General features: G+C 36.3%; 1 pseudogene; it reads right to left on the reverse strand.

Annotated features, from left to right (window-relative positions):
- Positions 1-796: 796 nt before the first annotated feature.
- On the reverse strand, positions 797-1,867 carry LOC118838772 (annotated as a pseudogene).
- Between the last annotated feature and the right edge of the window lie 22,689 nt (positions 1,868-24,556).

Here is a 24,556-nt window from a genome sequence, read left to right on the forward strand (position 1 = left end):
CATGCCATATAAGCTTTGGTTGAAGGAAATGGTGATATTATACCTAAAGAAGAGAAGGTGTGGGAGTACTTGTGTGTGTGTGTGTGTGTGTGTGTGTGCGTGTGTGTGTGGTGGCAGGATAGACAATTATTTTTTACAAATATTTCAGGGGCTTTCATGAGAAAGAGAGATTGATCCTTTTCTTCTTCCTCTTTGCTCCCAGAAAGAGAAAATCATGAGCAATGGCTTAAAGCTCAAAGATAAACATTTGGGCTTGATAGCAGAAAATACTTTCGAACAAAAAACTTCTAATTTTTCAAATGTATAATAGGCAACTTTGAGAGGTAATAGTTTCCCCTTCAATGGACACTTTTAAGCAGGATTTCTAATCTATCCTAAGATATTTTTATAGTTGGACTTCCTTTCAGGAATGGGTTGACAATTGAGCTGTGAAGGTTCCTTACAATTATACAATTTTGGTATTCTGTGTTATTGTACTTTTAGAGAAACTTAATATTGATGATACTCGAATGCAGATCCACCCAAAACCAGTTAAATTTCCATTTTAATGAATTTCACATGGATTCTTCATGGAATAGCCCTATTTTATTTTATTTTATTTTCCTTGTTAAATAGTTGTTTTTTGGAAAAAGTGGGCTGAGGAGGGGTCACTAGATTCACCAGAGAGCAACAATACCACACAAGTTAGGAGTGACAGGAGGGGTCAGCACAAAGCTCTGGGATCTCAGCCTCTTCCTGGACTGTGAGGGATGGCCTGGAGTGTTAGGGCATACCCAGGTGAAGGGCCTTGACTTAGTTAGTGGGCATGATAAGAGACAAACAGAAACTTGCTGGCTGCAGTTCCTAACTTTCCACTTGGAGAATATTGCCTTGAGCAGCTTGGCTGTTAGCTGTGGCCTGCTTAATACATTTCTCTTGGGCAGCCTGGACATTTTCCTTCTTTCCAACCCAGGTCTTGAGGGCATATGCCTGCAGGCCTCGGCCATAAGAAAAGGTCAGTGTCCATGGCTTGTGCAAGTGGCAGGTGTTGATGGCATCTTCTTCACTCTGACCCCCAGAGAGGAAGGTGATACTGGTGACTGCAGGAGGCACAGTCTGGAGAAGGGAAGTTACGGTTGCCATTGCAATCTCCTTATGTGAATACTTCTGGGTACAGGCATGGCCAGGGGTGACCATGTTGGGCTTCAGCAAGGTCCCTTCCAGATAGACATTGTGGTCACTCAGAGCTTTGTAGACAGCAGCCAGGACCTTCTCAATGACATACTGACAACACTTCAGATCATGTTCTCCATCAGGGAGGATTTCTGGCTCCACAATGGGGACAATGCCATTCTGCTGGCAAATGCCGGTATATTGGGCCAGCACATTGGCATTCTCCATGATGACAAGTGGAAAAGGTGTATTATCCCCAATCTTCAGTACATAACGCCACTTGGCAAAGTCAGTTCCATCCCCCTTATACTGGGCACAGTGCTCACTCAGCCCATCCAAACCTGGTAGTCTCACCATTGGTCCCTACCAGGGGCACTACACCTTTGTCCACCTTGATGTCCACAATGCCACCCTTTGCCTTTATGACTTTGGGGAAGGGACGGCCATGATCAGCTTTCTGGTAGAGTGTCTAATGGAAAAGGATGACACTTCCAATATAGGAGTTCACTCGATCATCTGCTGACCGAAGCAACTGCCTATGGAGGCATCAATTTTGCTCTGTGTTCTCAGTTCCAATGGACTACAGCTGCATTGCAATGTTACCAGTGGACTCCACTGCTGCCAAGATTCCCTTGCCTGGAGCAACAATTTGGTGAGCTATATCAGACGGTTCTTTCTTTTGCTCTGGTGTCAATACTGGGTATTGGCAAGGCATGTTTTCCTTGGCTATGCTGTTAGTTTCTGGCAGAAAGCAGACTGCTTATTGTTCAGAACCAAACGTCTGCTGAATAGCTATATTTTAAATGGTAAAGTTGATTATATGAGCACAAAATATCTTTTCCCCCTGAATAACTCCAAGTAATTCCATGTACTATCATGTCAGGCTTCTAAAGGGTGTGGGAATGTGTGAGAGTGGGGAGTAACTTTCATGATGCTCTGTCTAAAGGAGCTCTTGAAAGGAAACTGTAATGCAACATTTTCAAGTCTTGTCAAGTGGTAAGGTAATGATACTATTATTTAGTCATTTACATTGGTATATAGTCATATTACAATTTTGTGTGGGATGTTTTTTCTAACATTTATCATGCAATGTTCTTTTTTTTAAAAAAAAAATTAAATCCAATACGTAATTGCACAAGAAATGTCATACTTAAGTTGATTCCTTCTCATTTTTTCTGCAATTATAGAGAGGAAAGTCATGCTTTATTATTATGTAAGTTTCATAAATAGTTTATTAATACCACTTTAGTTGTATTAAAAGTAGTGTAAATATTAGCCTTGTAGTACAGTGTAAATAGTAGCCCTGTCACCAGCATTGTTCTAAAATCAGTAATGGATAGTTACTTCAATAGATGGTCTTTCAAATCAGTAGCAGTAACAGAGGGAGCCAAATAAGTATGCAACATATTAATCAATATATCACATCTTCAAAAAGGAAGTCAGCTGCCACAACATCATTGAAAGCTACCTCCAAATTACATGTGAATTTTGGAATCAATGGTTTTCACAGTATGTGATGAGTTGCAAAGATCTTTCCTCCTGAGGAAAAGGTATAACCTTAAGAAAACAACTATTTAATCTCTCTCTGAATATGTATATGTATATATATGTATATATATATATATATGTATGTATATATGTGTGTGTATATATGTGTGTACATATGTATACATATATACATATATATACACACATATGTGTGAGCATATATGTATATTGTATATAATATATAAATGAAATATGTGAGGGTTAGACTACATGATCTCATAAATATTTTGTAGATCTGATATCATGCAATTATTTGGAACTGCATTTCTTTACCCAAAGACCATAATGGATGCTTACAGACTACAAAGTTATGTTACTGTTTTTCCCTTTTTAAATAGACATACCAGAACCCATAAATCCAAATGAGCATTTTCCCTTTCTAATTGACAACCTTGATAATCCATACCACTTATTCTAAGATGTCTTCAAACCACTTGGAACTCCATTTACAGATTTTGCTGATGAGACTGTCAGAATCTTCTGAATATGTTCAATAATAGAAAGTTTTCATTAGTTAAGGGTAAAATAATGTAAATATTACATTAGAAATAATCAAAAGTCATTTGATTCTGCCCCGGTAAGTGAAGTCAATGATATTTTTAAAAATGTTAAGATGGCACATAGTATTTGTCTTTATTTTTTTTTTCTATTTTTTCAATGGATTTCAGAGACAATTGACAATTTGGAGGTTGGGGAGGCATCTTGTTATGTAGTAGTCACATAAAGAATTTTTTTAATGGAGATTAGTATTTATTTAGATATAAGTGCTTTGTCTAACAAGGTGAATACTTTGAAAGGTAATATACATGTGTATGGTTACTAATTATATAAGAATATATGCATATATTATGCATAATATATATGTATAAACATGTGGTTGTATAAGTTCCAGTATATTTGCTTAAAAATCTATCTTATTACTTTTTTACTAGGTATCATAATTAGACAATATAAAGGAATCTCATAGGAGGATTCCCTACCTGGCTACTTAATGTGATGGGCAATTGAGCCAATGGTACTTCAGCAAAAAATATTTTCAGGAATTATTTTTCATTAGTTTTACCTTTTAATTTTTCACTCTAAAAGAATAATTAATTTCAAATGAGGGAAAGTGCATCAGGAGAGAACAGAATTAAGAAAAGCAACTAGACTTTATTTCCATGACCAAAATCAAAATGTGGTCACTTATAGATATAGATATCTGTGAGTCCTAATGTTAGCCTTTCTATGTGGAGAGTTCTAGAAAGAATACTTTGGTCTACTTTCTTTTCATATAAAAATATGAACGTTATTTCCCTCTCTGCTCAAGTACAATCCTGAAAATCACATTAGTATGAATTTATGATAGTTTTCATTTTAGGCAAAGTGCTTGATTTTTTTGTTGTTGAGATATCATTTCCAGCAGGGAAAAAAAAAAAAAAAACAACTGCTACCTGTGTGAATTGTCAAGAATATCAAAAGTAACCTGCTTAAGGAGGAATAAGTGGATCTGGCATGAAAAACCTCTTTTGGGATTGACTTTCATAGCCTTGGAGCTTTTGCCTGATCTCTTAATTCTGGACACCTCATTGAAAATATCTGGAAAGGAGCAATATTTAAGTAGTGCTTTAAGATATAAAGAACACTGTTATACCATACGTGAGAATGAAGAAAGGTAATTTTGTATTCTTAAGCCCAGAGTCATAACTAGCAGTCTTTGTGCTCAAGACAACCACTACAAAATATTCAGGTTTGGTAGTGCAAGAAGGTAGACAACCCTGGGACACTATGAAAGTACTGGTGGGGGTGCTGCTGCTACAGCATGGCAACAGGTCCAAGATGAAGAGGAACTAACCTGGGGTGTGGCCGTTACATATAAAGAAATTTCAGGAACTTCCTATTTAACTAACCATTGCTGACAACTAGCTGCCGTGGTCAGTTTCTTGATGCTGGACTGAAACTGCTCTTAGGTTACTTTTAGCTTTCGGCAACCTCTGTCAAAGCAAAAATCACCCTGCCCTATTTATGGCTCTTTCCCCCACCCCTTTTCATTATTAAACATATTTCCTCATGATTAATGTTATGAAAGAAGGAACCGAACAAAATGGAAAAACCTAAAGAAAAAAAAGAGAGAGAATAGTATACTTCAATCTGCATTCAGACTCTGTAATTCTCTCTCTAGATGTGGATAGCACTTTCCATCATGAGCCCCTAGGAGTTGTCGTAGAACTGTACATTGCTGAGAAGAACCAAGTCTATCAGTTAGTCATCATACAATGTGACTGTAACTGTATACAATGTTCTCCTGGTTCTGTTCACTTCACTCAGCATCAATTCATGCAAATCTTTCCAGGTTTTTCTGAAATCTGCCTGCTCACCATTTCTTATGGAACAATAGTGTGCCTTTACATTCATATACCACAAATTGTCCGGCCATTCCTGATTGGTGGGCATCCCCTCAATTTCCAATTCTTAGCCACCACAGAAAGAGCTGCTATAAATATTTTTCTACTTGTGGGTCCTTTTCTCTTTTTTATGATCTCTTTGGGATATAAACCTAGTACTGGTATTGTTAGATCAAAGAATATGGACAGTTTGTTTGCCTTTTGGCATAGTTCCAAACTGCTCTCTATAGTGGTTGGATAAGTTCACAACTGTACCGGCAATGCATTAGTGTTCCAATTTTCCCACATCTTTTCCAACATTTATGATTATCCTGTTTTGCCATGTTAGGTAATCTAGTAAGTGAGGGTAATTCAGAGTTGTGTTTTAATTTGTATTTCTCCAATCAAGTTATTTAAGCATTTTTATATGACCATAGATATCTTTAATTTCTTCCTCCGAAAACTGCCTGTTGATATCCTTTGACCAGTTATCAATTGGAGATGCAGGTCTTTTTTAACCCTATGAAGGGGAAAGCTACATTGCACACTGGATAGATTACAGGTCCTAGAGTCAGGAAGACCTGAGGTTAAATCTAGCCTCATACTCTTATTATGTGACCCTGGACAAATCTCTTAACCCTGTTCGATTCAGTTTCCTCATCTATAAAATAAGCTGAAGGAGCAAATGGCAAACTACTCCAGTATCTTTGTCAAGAAAACCTCAATGTGGTCACAGAGCCAAACACAACTGAACAATAACAACAAACTTAACCTTATGGAGATTCACCATGAGAAGATATGATAAGCACTAAATATATTATTAAAATTAAGTAAAAGTTTGGAAGGCCACAAAATATGTATTTATATTTTAAACATCTAACAAGAAATTCATTTTTAATGCAGTGGTTTAAAACCTGTGGGCCCCAGCCAGTTGAAGAGTCAACAAATTTTTGCAAGCACTCCTGGAACCATAGATAAGTCAATAAATAAGTACATGCACTTTCTATAGATTCAATAATGTTAGATTTACATAATACATGAAGGTGTATATAAATGAGTTGAATATATACATATGATTAGATATGCACATACATAAAATCATTTTTCTGGTTTGTAGAATTACTACAATATGAAATCACTTGAAAAATGATTCTGAATTTATATTTTTGCCAACATGTATTATGTCAATCAATATGTAAATTAATCTAATTTCATTTAATTAGTTTGGATAATCCCCCCCGCCCCCACGGTGCAAATCATAGACCATCCATGCCTATTCATCCTGTGTGACTTTATTCCATGTCCTCCCATAAGTTTGCACTAGGAATCCCACTCACCATAATGTGAACATCATTGCTTTCTCTGCACTTTGCAATGATTTATGTGAAACACTAAGCCACTTGCCTGTTGCCCCTTTTCTTCAAAATGCAGTCAACCCATCTGATTTTTCAGACATGTATTTGACAGAGAACATTGCTCACTGCAGTTCTTCCAAGTCTTCCTCCATATGCCTCTCTAATACCTTCTGTATGATCCATTGAGTATTACTCTAAATTAAGTTTATTTTAAGGAATTATTATAACTGATCCTGGAAACTACAGTCATCTTGGCTCCCTATGCATCTTACTTCTCTTTAGTTCCATAAATTATATATATATATATATATATATATATATATATATATATATATATATATATATATATATATATATCTTAATCAATTGTCATAATCTATGAAGATCTTCCTACCCCCACCTATAACATATTTCTCTTCATGTCTTAAAGATTGCTTTAAAAATTTCAGAAAAAAATTGACATATCAGAACATAGATGCTTAACCATTTTAGCCTCATCTCACCCTCACTAAATGTTTACTTTGATTTTAATACATAATAATCTCTCTGAAACTTGCATGTTATGTGCTATTCATTTTATACCTTTAATTTCTTTCTGTACTTATTTTTAAAAGTGTATTTTTATTGCACTTTGATTTTTTTGCTTGTAATATAGAACAGCAAATGTATTTCACAATAAAAAGTGAAAATCCAAAATTCTTTCAGCTCAAAAAAAAAAAGGTATTTGAACTAGTTTGTCCTGTATGAATTCTGGATGAATCACACTTTTTTGAAAAATCTGCTCTTGAATATTGATTTTTATTGACTCACTTTATTCCAATGTAACTGTGATTTCTTCCATGAAGTTGTACTACTGCCTCCACTAGTATAAATTAGTAAACATGTCACCCTGTAGGATTATCTCGTTAATATGTAATATATACATATTAAGTCTAAGTAGTAACAGTTTCAAAGTATGCTATTTAAAAATAAAAACCTGTAGTTTTTGAATCTCAATTTCTTTCTCTACAGTGTATATAGATCTATTTAATTGTGGAGATGTTTATATTGATAAATTGTTAAGGGTCATGTTATTATTGAATCTATATCCTTTTTTAAAATAAGATATATTTGTGCTGTATATATAACTTTGGCATCCAGTTCTATGTTTTGGATAGTTCTCATATTTTTGTTCAGTTTTGTAAGTTTTCTTTGTTTTTGACAATACTGTAATAGTTTAATTATAAGTACATAGAATAGATATATACACATGTAAATATATACACATGTATAGATATACATGTATGTATACATACATATATAAAGATAATGAATTTAACACTAAAGAAAAGATAATTTCAATATGCAAAGAACAGAAAAGGTGAATGTATATGAACCTGTGAACTTCTGTTACATAGATTTTTTAAGCATATACTAAAAATAGCATTATCATTCAAGAAATGAGCCATTCATGACTACTTCTTTACTTTTGACTCTTTCTTTTATTTGTTTTTTAATTATTCTTTAGTTTTTCATTCTTTCTTGGTTATTATCACTACCTACCATCATTTTCCACCCCAAATGGAAGCCATCTCTAATTAATAATTGCTATGATGATGATGATTATGATGATGATGTCGATGATGATAAAGTTATGGTCAAGTGAAACAAAGCTGTATCTGAAAAGGTATGTCTCATTCTGCCCTTCTAGTATTTGTCAGTTATCTGCCAAGTGGTGTAAATTCAATATTGGCTTACTCATGTCACAGTTGGTCATGACATTGATGAGAGTAGAATCTTTAATTCCTTCAAAGCAGTTTTCCTTTACAACATTGTACTTGTATAAGATAGCCCTCCCCCCCAAAAAATCCAGCTTTCACCAGAAGACATCCAATGAAAATGAATCCATCAGCTCCTAAGGCAGCACTCTCAAGTTTTGGATAGTCCTAGTTACTAAGAAATTTTTCTTTATATCAAACCTTAATCTTGATGTTTGCCATTTCCCCTCATTATTCTAGTATATAGCTTTCTGCAGTCAAGCAAAAAATATATGATTTCTTTTTTATAGCCCTCCAAATACATGAAGGCAGCCTGCATTTTCTTGCGGCCTATTCTTCTCCAGGCTAAATATTCCCAGTTTTCTTTTTTCAATCAGTACTCACATGGTACATACCATCCTAATTAGAAAGTTTTGAAGTTATTTTTCAGTGGGGCCTCCCAACCTACTGGCAGTTACCCTATTGATAAGTTTGTATATGCACATTAGCATATATGTGTGTATGTATTCATGCATATATACATATATGTACATAGAAAGGAAGCATTGTATAGTAGATATATGTATCAATATGTATATGCATGCATATATACACATATGTATTTAGAGAGGCAGCATTGTGTAGTAGATAGATACGTGTATAAACAATTTTTACGTTCTTTTATTTAAGTTCCAAATGTGGTCCTTCCCTCCTTTACCCCTCATTAAGAAGGCAAGTAATTTATTATAGATTATTCGTGTAGCGTCATGCAAAACATATTTACATATCAGTCATGCTGTGAAAGAAAACACAGACCAAAAAAATTAACTATATGAACTGCTGTGATATGATGTGAGAAGAACTGGGACATCATTGTGCACAATAGCAGCAAGGTTTTAATGACTATCAACTGTGAAAGACTTGGCAACTCTGATCAATACAATGAAACAAGACAATTCCAAAAGACTCATAATGAAAAAAAATGTTATCCTCCCTCAGAGAGAGAACCTATCAACTCTGAGTGCAAATTGAAGTATAATTTTCTCACTTTACTAATTTTTCTTGCTTGTTTGAAATATGGCCAACATGAAAATATGTTTTTCATGTTAGCAGGCAACTTGAAAAAAAATAGTGCCTAAACACTTTGGAGTGCCTTCTATCTCTTAATTAGTGTAAATCTCCTAAATATTTTCTGATCTTATTATCATGCATGCTCCAAACCTTCAATAAGGTTCAATGTTCTTCCCATCCTATTCTTAGAATATCTACCTTCTGAAAATGTACACATCATTCTCTGGGTTCTAATAGCTTCCCAGTGACTACTCTTCATAGGTCACAGCAGAAAATTCAGGTTTTCTTTAGTAAGTTTGGAAGTTAATGATGAAAATCTATCTACTAACTTAACTATTTAAGCTTCCTAACTAATTTCCCATCAGGCTATGACAACTCATTTCCTATACGATGAACTGAGTTGGAAATTCATAGGCCAAAACTATGGTTGCTATATAGGCTTCCAATTTCCATGACTGTATTTGTCAACCAAGGAAAATGTGACATATAATGGATAGGTAAGGATCCTGCCATAGAAGAAATATGAATGCACATAAGATTTTGTATTTTGGCCAGGAGGGAATAAGGAACCACTAGAATTTGACTAGGAGATGTATTATTAATATCATCAAAGATCTTCCCTACCCATTCAATAGACCTCAAGTGGGCCTAGGCACCAAGGCCTTATGATATCTTCATATGTAAGTAGGCCTCAGGACCCTACTTACTAGGTGCTAAGGGGATGTGGGCCTGAAGCCCTCAGAGCCCTAAGGGAAGTTGCTAAAACCAGAGTCAATGGTATGTGTGCTAAGTTCTCATCAATCAGATGACAGGTAGGATTGTATAAAAAGGGGGGAGAAGGGGGAAGGGGGAGGGGGGTGGGGGATGGGGCCAAGATGGCAGCTGAAAAGCAGGGACATGCCTAAAGCTCTTGCCCAGGTCCCTCCAAACACCTATCAAAATGGCTCTGAACAAATTCTAGAACTTCAGAACCCAACAAATAGAAGAGAGAAGCAGGGGTCCAGCCCAGGACAGCCTAGGTGCTCACTGGGTAAGGTCTATCACACTGTGCTGGGAGCTGAGTGGAGGAGAGCCCAGCATGGGCTGTGCCTGCACCAACCAGACCAGGAGCCGGGCAGAACATGCCTTAGAGCACTGAATCAGAGAGCTGTACTTCTAACCCACAAACACCAAAAACAACAGAGAAGGATAGTGAGAAAAAACTGCCGGGACAGAATGAAAGGTGTTTGAGGTAGGCCACCACCCCAAGGTGGCAGAGGTGGTGCAACTCTAAGACTGCTTCCAGAGCTATAGCTGCAGTTGCTTCTGGCCCCAGACCCACCTGGTGGGAGGAATTAAGCAGCAGATCAGAGCAGGAGGGTGGAGACTGCGTGGAACTGAGTTGAATCTAGGTTGGCAGTTCTTGGGGGAGGAGGATCACTGGTATGGCAGTGCTTGCTATGTAGAAATAGCTCTGAAAACAGCAGCACAGACCCTCAAGCTTGGGACAAATTACTCTCCACTCTACAAGGAGTCATACCCCAACAAAAAACTCAGGAGTCAAGTAGTTGGCTGAGAACATGGACAGGCAGCAAAAACGGACTCAGATTCAGACTCTGACTTTGGAATCTTTCTTTGGTGACAAAAAGACCAAAACATACAGCCAGAAGAAGTCAAGAAAGTCAAAGAGCCTACATCAAAAGCCTCCAAGAAAAATATGAATTGGTCTCAGGCTATGAAAGAACTCAAAAAGGATTTGGAAAAGCAAGTTAGAGAAGCAGAGGAAAAATTGGGAAGAGAAGTGAGAGTGATGTGAGAAAACCATGAAAAAAAAATTAACTTGTAGGTCAATGACTTACTAAAGGAGACCCCAAAAAATACTGAAGAAAATAACACCTTAAAAATAGACTAACTCAAATGACAACAAAGGTCCAAAAAGCCAATGAGGAGAAGAATGTCTTGAAAGGCAGAATTAGTCAAATGGAAAAGGAGGTCCAAAAGACCACTGAAGAAAATATTAACTTAAAAAATATAGATAGGAGCAAGTGGAAGCAAGTGATTTAATGAGAAATAAACATACCATAAAACGGAACCAAAGGAATGAAAAAATGGAAGACAATGTGAAATGTCTCATTGTAAAAACCACCGACCTGAAAAATAGATCCAGGAGAGATAATTTAAAAATTATTGGACTACTTGAAAGCCATGGCAAAAAAAAGACTCTAGATATCATCTTTCAAGAATTTATCAAGTAAAACTGCCCTGATATTCTAGAGCCAGAGGGTAAAATAGAAATTGAAAAAATCCACTGATAGTCTCCTGAAAAAGATCCCAAAAAGAAAACTCCTAGGAATATTGTCACCAAATTCCAGAGCTCCCAGATCAAGGAGAAAATAGTGCAAGCAGCCAGAAAGAAACAATTTGACTGTTGTGGAAACACAATCAGCATAATACAAGATCTAGCAGCTTCTACATTAAGGGATTGGAGGGCTTGGAATATGATATTCTAGAGGTCAATGGATCTAGGATTAAAACTAAGAATCATCTACCCAGCAAAACTGAGTATAATGCTTCAAGGCAAAAATATGGATTTTAAATTAAATAGAGGACTTTCAACCTTTCTCAGTGAAAAGACCAGAGCTGAATAAAAAATTTGACTTTCAAACACAAGCATCAAGACAAGCATGAAAAGGTAAACAAGAAAAAGAAATCATAAGGGACTTACTAAAGTGGAACTCTTTTGTTTACATTCCTACATGGAAAGTGATACAAACATATATATATATATATATATATATATATATATATATATATATATATATATATATATATATATATATATATATATATATATATATATATATATATATATATATATATATATATATATATATATGCATGTGTGTGTGTGCCTGAAGCCCTAAGAGCCCCAAGGGAAGTTGCTAAAACCAGAGTCAATGGTATGTGCACTAAGTTCTCATCAAACAGATGACAGGTAGGATTGTATAAAAAGGGGGGAAAAGGGGGAAGGGGGAGGCGGGTGGGAGACAGGGCCAAGATGGCAGCTGAAAAGCAGGGACTTGCCTAAAGCTCTTGCCCATGTATATATACATATATATATATATATGTATATATGTATATGTATATATGCATGTATGTATGTATATGTATATATGTATGTATGTGTGTGTGTATATATATATATATATATATATATATATATATATATATAGACAGAGTGCACAGGGTGAGTTGAATATGAAGGGATGATGATATCCTAAAAAGGAAAATCAAATTAAGGGATGAAAGAGGAATATATTCAGAGAGGGAGAAAGGGAGAGATAGAATGGAGTAAATTATCTTGCATGAAAGTCGCAAGAAAAAGCAGTTGTGTTGGAAGAGAAGAGGGGGCAGGTGAGGTGGAATGAGTGAATCTTGCTCTCATTGGATTTGACTTGACAACAGAATAACATACACATTCAGTAGGGTATCTTACCCCACAGGAAAGAAGGAAGAAGGAGATAAAAAGGCGGGATGATAGAAGGGAGGGTAGATGGGCGAGGAGATAATAAAAGCAAACACTTTCGAAAAGGGACAGGGTCAAGGGAGAAAATTGAATAAAGGGGGACAGGATAGGAGAGAGCAAAATATAGTTAGTGTTTTACAACATAAGTATTGTGGAAGGGTTTTGCATAATGATACACTTGTGGCCTATGTTGAATTGCTTGCCTTCTTAGGGAGGATGTGTGGGGAGGGAAGAGGGGAGAAAATTTGGAATTCAAAGTTTTAAAAGCAGATGTTCAAAAAAAAAGTTCCTTTTGCATGCATCCAGGAAATAAGATATACAGGCAATGGGGTATAGACATCTATCTTGCCCTACAAGAAAGTAAGGGAAATTGGAATGGGGGTTGGGGGGAGTGGAGTGACAGAAGTGAAGGCTGACTGTAGAATGGGGCAGTGAGAATATATGCCATCTTGGAGTGGGGGTGAGGGTAGAAATGGGGAGAAAATTTGTAATTTAAAATCTTGTGGAAATCAATGCTGAAAACTAAAAATATTAAATAAAAAAAGAGAAAGCCCAGAACTGGGAGGAGATGAACTGAAAACTGGGAGCAGTGGAGCAGAGAGTGGCAGGATTCAGAAGCAGAGAGCTAGCATCAAGAGAGCGCAGAGCAGAGAGTGCTGAACAAAAGAGAGTTGCAGAGATCAAGGAACTCAGAAATAGCAGAGCTGCAGGAGAGAGTGCTGAGCAGAGAGTAATTATTCATGAGTGATATTCTTTATAGAAGGCCCTAGCATTGAAGGGATGCTATGGTACAGCTTGGTTTCTTGCTGTAATATTTTGTTATAATTTCCTTGTTACTATAGTTAGGCAGGCTTATCAGTTTTGGAATATTATTGCTGCAATATCAAATTGGGGACATTGGTCCTTGGATCTGATCTAAATAAATGTTATGCTTTCTCTCTCTTGTACTCAGAGAATTCCTTTTACTTTGTGATTATGAACCACTCAGGCATGCCCATGGCCATCTCTGAGGTCATGAATGTTGCCTTACTACTGTAGGGGAAGGGGTGTTACTTGATTAAACCTGCAATTCACAAAGTTCACTTTAGCAATTGATTATAGGTTGGGCTGGATTGAAGACAAAATTGAGACAAGGAGTACAACCTAAGGTTCTTGCAAACAGCCCAGGCATGAGATGTTGAAGGCCTGCACCAAGGTGGCAGCTGTGTAAGTGGAGAGAATGGGACAAGTACTAGAGTTGCTATGACTGTAGAAATGACAGAATTTGCCAACAGATTGAATGTGAGAGATGTAAAGAAGGGCACTAAGGCTGAGAGCCTAGATGACTAAGAAATTAGTCATTTACTCAAGAATAATTGAAAAATTTGGAAGAGAGAAGAGTTTGGTGAGGAAGATTAGTTCAATTTTAGACATGGTAAGTTTAATTTGCCTAATAGTCATGCAAGACTGAAGGTCCAAAAAGAGATTAGGGATGGAATAGGTCTGAGAAATGTCTTCATAACGATAGTTATTGAACCCATGTGTTATGTAATTAGGGTGGGACTTTTTTGTTTTCTCTTGGAGAATGCTAAGGTAATCAAGTACCGTTTGATGAGCTTTGCCTTTCAAGTGTAATGTCAAGCAAAGTGGACTTTTGTTGTCTTCTGTTTCTTGGACTGAATCAATAATCTCTGACCGGCTTAAGAAACAAGAAAGCCATACCAGTGCAATACCAATCGAACTACCAAAAAATTATTTTACTGAGCTGGACAAAAATATAACAAAATTCATCTGGAAAAACAAGAGGTCTAGAATATCTAGGGTATTAATGAAAAGAAATGCTAGAGAAGGTGGCCTAGCCATATCAGATATTAAACTGTACTACGGAGCAGCAGTCATCAAAACTACCTGGTACTGGCTAAGAAACAGAGGTGTGGATCAGTGGAATAGGATAGGAATACAAGATAGAGAAGTCCACAACTATAGCAATCTACTCTTTGATAAACCCAGAGAGGCCAGCTTCTGGGCTAATAATTCAGTATTTCACAAAAACTGTTGGGAAAATTGGAAAATGGTAAGGCAGAAACTGGGCATAGACCACTATCTTACACCATATACCAGAATAAAGTCAAAATGGGGTCATGATTTAGGTGTAAAAGCTGATACAAAGTAATTTGGGAGAGCAAGGAATAGTTTACTTATCAGATTTATGGAAAAGAAAAGAATTCATGACCCAACAAGAGATATAGAGCTTTACAAAATGCAAAATGGATAATTTTGATTATGTTAAATTAAAATGTTTCTGTACAAAAAAGCCAATGCAACAAAAATTCGGAGAGAAGCAGAAAATTGGGAGAAAATCTTTACAACTAGTATCTCTGATAAAGGCCTCATTTCTAAAATATACAGGGAACTGAGCCAAATATATAGGAATATAAGCCATTCCCCAATTGAGAAATGGTCAAAGGGTAGGAACAGGCAGTTTTCAGAGGAAGAAATTAAAGCTATCTATAGGCATATGGAAAAAATGCTCTGGAACACTACTGTTTAGAGAAATGCAAATCAAAACAACTCACAGATACCACATCTCTCCTGTCAGATTGGCTAAAATAACAAAGCAGGAGGATGATAAATGCTGGAGACGATGTGGGAAAATTGGAACATTGTTACATTGCTGGTGGAGTTGTGAGATGATCCAGCCATTTTGGAGAGTAATTTGGAACTACACCCAAAGAGCCATAGGAAAGTTCACACCCTTTGACCCAGTAATACTACTTCTAGGCTTATATCCCAAAGAAATCACACAAGAGGGAAAGGGACCCATATGTACAAAAATATTTATAGCAGCTCTTTTTGTGGTTACCAAGAATTGGAAATTAAAGAGATGCCCACCAATTGGGGAATGACTGAACAAGCTGTGGTATATGAAGGTAATGGAATACTATTGTGCCATAAGAAATGGGGATGATATGGACTTCGTAACAACCTGGAAAAACCTACACAACATAATGCTGAGTGAGCGGAGCAGAGCCAGGAGAACATTGTACACAGCCACAGATATATGGATTCCGTGAGGACCAACCCTGACAGACTTCACTCTTCTCAGCAACACAAGGTGCAAGGACAACTCCAAGGGACTCATAATGGAGAATGCTAACTACATCCAGAGAAAGAACTGTGAAGTTTGAATGCAGATTGAGGCACACTACATGCTTGCCTTTTTTTCTTCTCTTTTGCTTTTGTTTTTGGGTTTGTTTTTTTTTTTTTGGTTCTGTTTCTTCTTTCTCATGATTCATTCCATTGGTCATAATTCTCCTCCACAACTTGACTAGGGTATAAATTAATTCAATGTGAAGTTATACATGGTAGTTATATGAGATTCCATGCCATCTTCAGGAGGGAGGGGGGAGGGAAGGGAAAAAATCTGGAACTCAAAATTATGTAGAATCGTGTGTTGTAAACTAAAGATAAAAAATAAATAAATAAATAAATAAATAGAAAAAAAAGAAACAAGAAAGCCTACTTAACATAGGTTTGACTGACTCTGACTCTGAGTAGGTTATATAATACCAGATATATAATACCAGATATATAATACCAGATATATAATATCTGAGGTTGGTGTTTTGTATTGGCGCTCTGGCTTACTGGAAGAGTGTCGTGTGATTTAACCAGATAAGACTCTGGGGAGCCATTGTTAAGAGCCCCAGGCTTTAAAAACACAGATGTTGGTGCTTCTCTTTTTGGTTATTATGTATATGATGTCTTGATCAGACAAAGCCTGTCTGTTGATGTATTTGTAGTTTCTGTTTATATTTGCTCTGAATTTCAGTGTGCTGACTATTTTCCCCTGAGCTAAGTGAATTATATATGTATATGTAATTAAAGTAAGAATGTTAACACCTTAAAGTTGCTTTCCTTTGAAAAGTAGATCAAAAGACCTTTGCTAGCAGCCCTCCTGTGTGCTCTTTTTGTTGGTCTTTGACCTTCACAGCAGCTACTAGGAACATTGTTGTTATACCATGTGAGCTGATGAGATCACTAAGATTGTGTGGAAGGAGAAAAGAAGAGGGGCCAAGGCAAATGCCTGGGTTATACCCATGATTAGTGGAATTCTCATAGTTTCATGTAACAAATTTAAGCACTGTTATTCTAAGTAATGCTGCATATGTGACTTCACTAAAAGAAAATTGCTTTCTTCCATATTTTATCATTTCAAATTAATATTTTGAAGAGTAGAGTAGTCTTACATATTTGCTTTGCAAAATACAAAAAGACAGACTTTTCTTTTTCCCTTTGAGATTAAAAACTGTGGAAAATCAATTTTCTCCAAAACCTAAGCTGAAATCTGCATTCTACCAAACACTGAGAGGCCACAGCAAATCTCAAACTGGCCCTAATATAGCACCATCTCTATAATTAAGCACTTGGTGGCCAGTTCCCCCATGAATTAGCCTGAAAGCATAAGCCATCTGACCTTCAAGACAATGTTCCTTGCTACTACGACAATACCAACTTCACTGAGGTATTTGTTATAAAATTGCTGTGCTATTTTCTCCCTTTCCTGAGTATGAATATATTATGCTTGAAGGAAATAATACATGAAAAAATTTAGATTTGTATAAAAATATAAAAACAAAATACTTATTTGAGTAAAATTTTCACACCATACTATTTTTTTAGAATTGTTTGCCCTTACTATATTTAGGGATGTTTAAAATCTGATTCTCTAAAATAAAATTGAATTAGTATTCATTATTGAAGGAACACATCTATTGCATAAGTCAAGCCACACTTGGATAAAGTTAGCCACATTTTTAAATGAAATCTCTTACTCTTACAATCCACCAATAATGAGAAGCTACTGTAAGATAAATTTAGTTTACTGTAGAAAGAGAACAAAGAGAGGAAGAACAAAGGGTGTTGGGAGAAAAACGTATTGAGTACAGTAGATGCAGTTCACTAGGACCAGAAGATGCAGTTAAATATACTAAACAAATAAGGCTTTCATCTTCTGCCAAGGGCAAAAGTGGTAGATTAATATTTATAGGGGTAGTCCCATTGGATATTACGGATGATTAATTGGCTTTCTATACTTTATTTTTCCACTTACTGCATGAATGGTGGCGATAAGACTCTTGAATTAGCCTTAATGTCCAAAGATACATTATTATTACATTGTAATAAATGGAACTCCTTCAATGCATCTGTCTAAGTGCCTAATTTACTCCAGGGGAGTAATTTGAGCACTGGAGAAATGGAGCACAATGAGTCAGATTTTAACACTGATGAAACTGCAACCTGAGTTGCAAGTTAGGTACCTGTGGGAACTATATAGGATCTTTCAAGTCCTAAGGGTGCAGTTCAAGAAGTTCTTGCTCCATTGTACTAATTAGTACCCTGTATTATACAGTCTGTTTTATCCACTTCGTAATGACATTTCACTCAACAAACATTTGGCTTTGATCTTCACTATGCTGAATGGATCACAATTGTGTAGAAGGCTATAGCTATTCAAGGAATTGTGTTATTTCCCTCTCCCCTCCTGCTCCCCAGTATATATGCTATAAAATTGATGTAAGGGAAAATTTAGGGGCTGTTATAATGGGTAATAGTTAATCTAAAGCATAAATATGAAAATTGAATGTCAGAGTTGAAGTCACTAACTCATTACTCTATTTATCCACCAAAGCTTATGGGCTGCAATTTAGAGTCTTTGAGAGATGAAAGGATTGGCCCAGGGCTACATAACTAATATGTTGTAAATCCCCTTAAGGAATTGTTCTGTGAGGTTTGGATTCAGCCAAAGAGCTGTACTTGGGGACCTAAAGGGCCACATGTGGCCTCAGCCACAGGGCTCTATACATATAATAGGTATTAACATTAAAAAAACTTCAATTTCTTAGGAAATAATTTTGAAAATCTGGAAAATTATTCAATTGGCTATATTGGATCCATAATGGGGGGGGGGGTTGTTAAATCACCACAGCCTCATTAGTTTTTGTTGATTTTTTTATATTAAAAAGATTGGAAATTCTACAAAAGTATAATAAAATTCAGGAAAAAAACCGTATTTTTCAGAGTTACCTCCTGAAATAAAGAGGCAAGAAATAGAGTTCATGCTGCCATCCTTTCCTGATGAGATCCTAAGACTAAAAATTGATCTTTTTTTGGTTGAGGAATCACATTGATGAGATCACATTGTCCAGGTTTTGTGCAAGGTCAGAAACTCAAAGCTTGGTCTTTTGTGTAGCTGTCTAATGAATACAAAAACTTTTATGAACGCTCAGTTTTAATGCTGGTTGGCACAGCACTTTGACTGAAATATACAAAATAAGAACTATCCAAATGTTCAAATATTCTCAACATTCAACACCAATTTCCAAGAATCTAAACACTGGGTCCTGGGCTACCAAGATGGGAGCAGAACCAACAGTTTAAGTAATTTCATGATGAATTGACACTACTGAAGATTTCTTATATTTCCCATGAGTAAAGTTAACATTAGTCCCAAAATATTGCAAAATGTTAGGGAGGCATGTGGGAGTTAGAGTACCACCATTTGAGATATGTCGGGTCTTTGATAGAGGGGGCCCGTTACAATTAGTAATCAAATGTTAACTACCTCAAAGCCTGAGAAAAGAATGTGAGACAGCTTTTGACTCCAAGGTAAGAAATCAAGGGAATTTTGATGAAAATTTCTCTTTAGGGTCTATTTGTAATATTTAGTTTCAAAAAAGGTGATATCAGATAAGGATTTATAGAAGGAAATGGTAAACCACTCTGCTACCTCTGTCAAGAAAACCCCAAATGGGATCACCAAGAGTTGGACATGACTGAAAAGTGACTGAGGTACAATGGAGAAGGATTATTGAGAACAATATTCATTTATACATAAGTCAAACAAAAACATCTTTTTAAAATTCCCTTTTGAAATTTTTAAAGTTAAGTCATTTGTGAGAGAAATAATTGTCTCACTTACACTAATAACCTATTATTAATTGAGATTGAGATTTTTCTTTCTTATTTCCTCATTTAAAGTCCAATCTATTGAGGAGATTACTGACCATGCCCAAAAATTTACCCCACCTAAACCATCTAACCAACCTAAACTAGGTGGAATAGGTACTCCACCAAACTAAAAACCTAACAAAGAAAATCTAATCTAGGTGAATTCCAGCACATTGTGTTCAACTCAGGCTTGTGTGGGGAGCAGATCCATTTGTCTAGGTAAACATTGGCTGGAGGTGGTCTGTACAGAGAGGTATAAGAGCCATAATCAAAGTCTATGACATCAATGGAAAAAATAGAAATAGAGAGAATAATTTGTAGCTCTCCAATTTTTCCTATTCTAGTCCTAGTGCCTCAGAATATTTTATTTCCTTAAAACCTGTAAAGCCCAATTTAGTTCAAACCAAGGACATATTTTTACACATGTGTTATATAATAATCTCAACTCCCTCCATATAGATGTAGGAGTAGATATGCACTTATACATAATGATCTTGCAAGCTATTGGAGAAGAGAAAACTTATAATCTTTCTGTTGTGGGCAGAGCATCATCATTATAATATCTGTTCCACTTACCATGGAAAGAAAGGGACCATGAAGTGGAGATAAGGAGCTACTGACTGCTCAGGCTATTTGCTAAGGTATCTTGGTGAAATCTTAGCAATCTTCAGGAACTTTAGAGTAAAGGCGAGAAGTAAGCAATATTTTCTGAATTAAAAAAAATTAAGCCTAGTGATACATACATATCCTTCATTCATGGAAAATAACATGATGTACATATTTATGCCTGTATTATTTTATAAAAATCTCTTAAAACAAATTCCTAGCTGACTGTAAAAACTGCATATCATTTCATCAAATACTTGTAAATATAAGCTGTTTCACTCCAGGCTCCTTTAGGTATAGTTATGTGGGTACCTCTTCATTCAAATTCAAGTGATTTCTAGGTGAGCTGGGAACACTATATTGAAGGGTTGTAGCAACCTCATTAATTAAATATGAGCCAAAAATCTTTTCAATGTTTTCTTTATACAATAGGGTTTAAAATCAGCAAGGCTTCATAATAGTAAGTGTTTTCAGATGTCAGAAATATCATCATCACAATATGCTTCTTAAAGGCTATGAATAATTTATATCTGCTCAAAGGGGAATCAGATTTTCTGATTCTCTTAAAAACTTTGAAGTATATATTCTTTCAGGGAATCTAGACACTGTAGAGTAGGGGGGTAGAGGATGAGGTTGGGATGTACTATTCATAATTTACGCTATTTTAATTAGTTATGTAAATATGATGAAAAAATTGACTTCATTTGTCCATTGACCTTATAAAGCAGACCTGAACAACTTGGCAGTAGGTAGGGGCCAAAATTAAGATAGGCTAAACTTCTTCAGGCAAGAGATAGGTTTTTAGTGGCTTACTTTCCAAGTACTTATAAGTACTTGCCCATTGCATAGTAAGCCACTTACTTTAGTGGCTGACTTTAGAGGCTTACTTACTTATAATTGATGATTAAACTATTTCTGAAAAACACTTTTTTTATTGGGATATAATCCAGAAACTGCACTCAATAAACATTTTTTTATGAAGCCCCTTTCAGTAAAAGTCTTCCCAGCAGCAGCAATTTCTTCAGAAAACTGAAAACTAACCTTAGTACCTGTCTCATTTTCTGAGTTTACTTTCTGTAAAAACCATTGTTCCTTATTGAGATTTTTCAACAGTTTGGATGCTTTAATTTGTTTTGCATTAATGTCCCATTTGCTTAAATCAGAATGTCTTGATTTGAAATGGTGACAAAAATTGTATTCCTTCAGAATAGCTAATACTTTTCAGCAAGCAAAGCACAATATTTTGTGTCTCATGTAAGTATCTATTTGTCCACTCCAGATGAAATATTTATGTTCTGATTCAATCCTTCAATTTTTTTATCACCCATTTTACAAAGTCACCCCCCAAAATCTTTAATTTTAGAACCAAAAAATCTCCATGGCAACTGCTCACATGCAAAGAAATACTCAATTGAGTTTCTGACCTTGGAGAGAGCCCCAGACACAAATGTAACTTGGAGGGTGACTGCACAGTGAGGGAGAGAAAGAAGTCCTCATGTTGTTGCAGCTTGTTGCCTAGTGGGCTCCAGCTGTGTTGGTGTGTGGCTACACTCACTTTGTTCCTGCTCAATGCCAGTAATGACTGAAAATGCTATGAAAAGATATGACTCTCACTCTTCTCAGATAAGAGAGAGAGAGAGAGAGAGAGAGAGAGAGAGAGAGAGAGAGAGAGAGAGAGAGAGACTGATGATGGTTTGTTGGTTTGTTTGGGTCATGTGACAAACAGGAGAGAGTGTGCAGTGGCAATCCCCCTAGCAGTTACATGATGGGCACAATAGTGACTAGCTAGTGGAAGGTGGGTTAAGCAGGGCATGGACAAATCACTAATTATATCTTTACTTTCTTTTATATCCTATACATTTTTTTCAGACTGCCCAAAATCCTTTGGTGGGCTGCAAGTGGTCCACAAGCTGTATTTTGTGTAGACTTGTTATAAAGTCTTAGCAATAGGATAAGAAGCAGTCCTCTAGAATGAGATTTCTGCCCACCCCATAGAATTTGCCACAGCCTCCAGAATTCCAAGTTATATGTATGTTTAATAGCCATGCTTCAAGTAAAGGTTAAGCAAGTAAACTTTTAAAGTCATACGTCTTCCCCCATTCAAAGTACCAATGTTATGGTACTTCTTGAGACAGCCTATTATACTTTAGAACAACTCTAAAATTGGTATATTTTTCATATATTGAACCGACATCTTCTTTGCCCAATCTACCTCCCTGAGCAGTTCCCACTCTCTGAGAACAGGAAGAAAACATCCAATCCCCCTCCTCATTTATAATTCTTTAAATCCTTGAAGACAGCTACCATATCTCATCCTTTTTACTCTGCTCCTTGCTAAAAAGATCCAGTTCCTTCAACCCATTATTCATGTATCTGCCTATCCTGCTTACTCTCTTCTAGATTCTCTATAGCTTATCAGTATCTGCCCTACAATGTGGCACTCAAAACACTAGAGTGTTGCCAATGGCAAAGCATATTAAAGCTTCACCTACCTCCTTTTGGACACTATGCTTCTACTTCCATAATTTAAACATTCAGTTATAACTTCGATGCTTCCCATGGGAATAAAAAAGAAAGCCTTCCCTGATTTCTGATATAGTAGAAAAACAGGAATCAGGAAAAGGACTCTTGTCCAATTATGTCAACAACCCCTTCTTGTTGTCGACAAGAATTTATTTAACATCCACTGTATGCCAACACTATGCTAAGAGCCGGTGATAAGAAAGTTTAAAAAGTGCCTTCTCTCAAGGAGCTTATAGTATAAAGGGGGAGGCACTCTGCAATTCCCAGAACTTACATCTTCACTTTACTTCAGTCACCCATAGAAAGATCAGAGCTTAGAATTCACTATCATAATAAATCCTCCACCTCCAGGACACCAAACTCTAAATTTGTCCTGTTTTCTTATTGTCTTAACCTCTTCTATCTCTCCCATTAGCTCAGTCTGCTTGCAACTGATGATCTTCATCTTGATTTTCAATCTCTCTGCCCCTTCTTTGGCAGTCCATGAATCCTGTTCTCTGAGTCATTTCAACAGGTTACTGTCATAGATGTCCAACTGTAAGGGACCATTGAAGCCAATTCATCTAAGCCTTTCTTAAAAAAAGAAGAGAAACTAAGGCTCACAAAGGTTAAGAGATTTGCCAAGGGTTATAGAGATAATTAATAATGATGATGATGATGATGATGATGATGATAATAGAGGTAAAATTTAAATATACTCTTGAATTACTCCATCATTCCACTGCTAAACCCCAGTATATCTGTGAAGTACTATCTAAGTTCAATCCTCCATCTTCTTTTCTGCCCTCATTAGTATTGGAAATCCCATTCACTCACATGGTATCAGTTCTTACTGTTATACAAACAATTCTTAAACCTATACACCTAGCCCCAATTTCTCCTGATATTCAGTACTTCGGACATCTCCATGTAAAGTATGGAATCATATATTTAAAGCCAAAAGAGATGTTAGAGAATGAACTCCTACCTTTTTATAAATTAAGTAGCTTGCCCAAATCCATTTACCTGCTTTGTGATATCCTAACAATTCAGTCAACTCTTCCAAATCTGAACTCATTATTTTATCTCCCAAAGTTTAGCCCTCCTCCTAGTTTTGTTGATAACAGCATCATCCTAATATAGCCCAATTTTTAAAATGGAGTTTTGTGCAGTTCTCTTTCCCTTTGCCCCTCATTTGCAAATGGTGGCCAAAACTTGCTTATTTTACCTTTAGAGTATCTTTTTCTAGAATTCTCCATATTCTCAACATCAATCTTGCCCATCTTGATATGCTGCTACCTGAGATTCCACTCTTCTGTTTGGTGAGCTCCTCACCCAGTTCCTAGACATTTCCTGAAGCATTGTAGCCATGTTCACTTCACTCACAGCTCCACTCCCTCTCCAGACTTCTCTACATCTTCACCAGTAATTTTACCCTATTGGTCATTCCCTCCCCCTCCCCAATCTTGATTTCCAGCTGCCCTTTGAGTGTTTTCTTCCCCTAATAAAATGTACTTCATTTGTCATGTTGCCCAGTTAGCTTGTATTTATAGCTGTTGACACTTAGTACCTCCTGGCCCATCATAACTGTTAATAAATGCTCTATCTACCTCTCTCTCTCTCTCTCTCTCTCTCTCTCTCTCTCTCTCTCTATTTCATGTCTCTTTCTTTCTATTCAATATGCTAACTACTTTAGTTCGGGTCTAATTTTATTGTGACTGGCATATT

This window comes from Trichosurus vulpecula, chromosome 2 (assembly GCF_011100635.1).
Source record: "Trichosurus vulpecula isolate mTriVul1 chromosome 2, mTriVul1.pri, whole genome shotgun sequence".
NCBI classification, from domain to species: Eukaryota; Metazoa; Chordata; class Mammalia; order Diprotodontia; family Phalangeridae; genus Trichosurus; species Trichosurus vulpecula.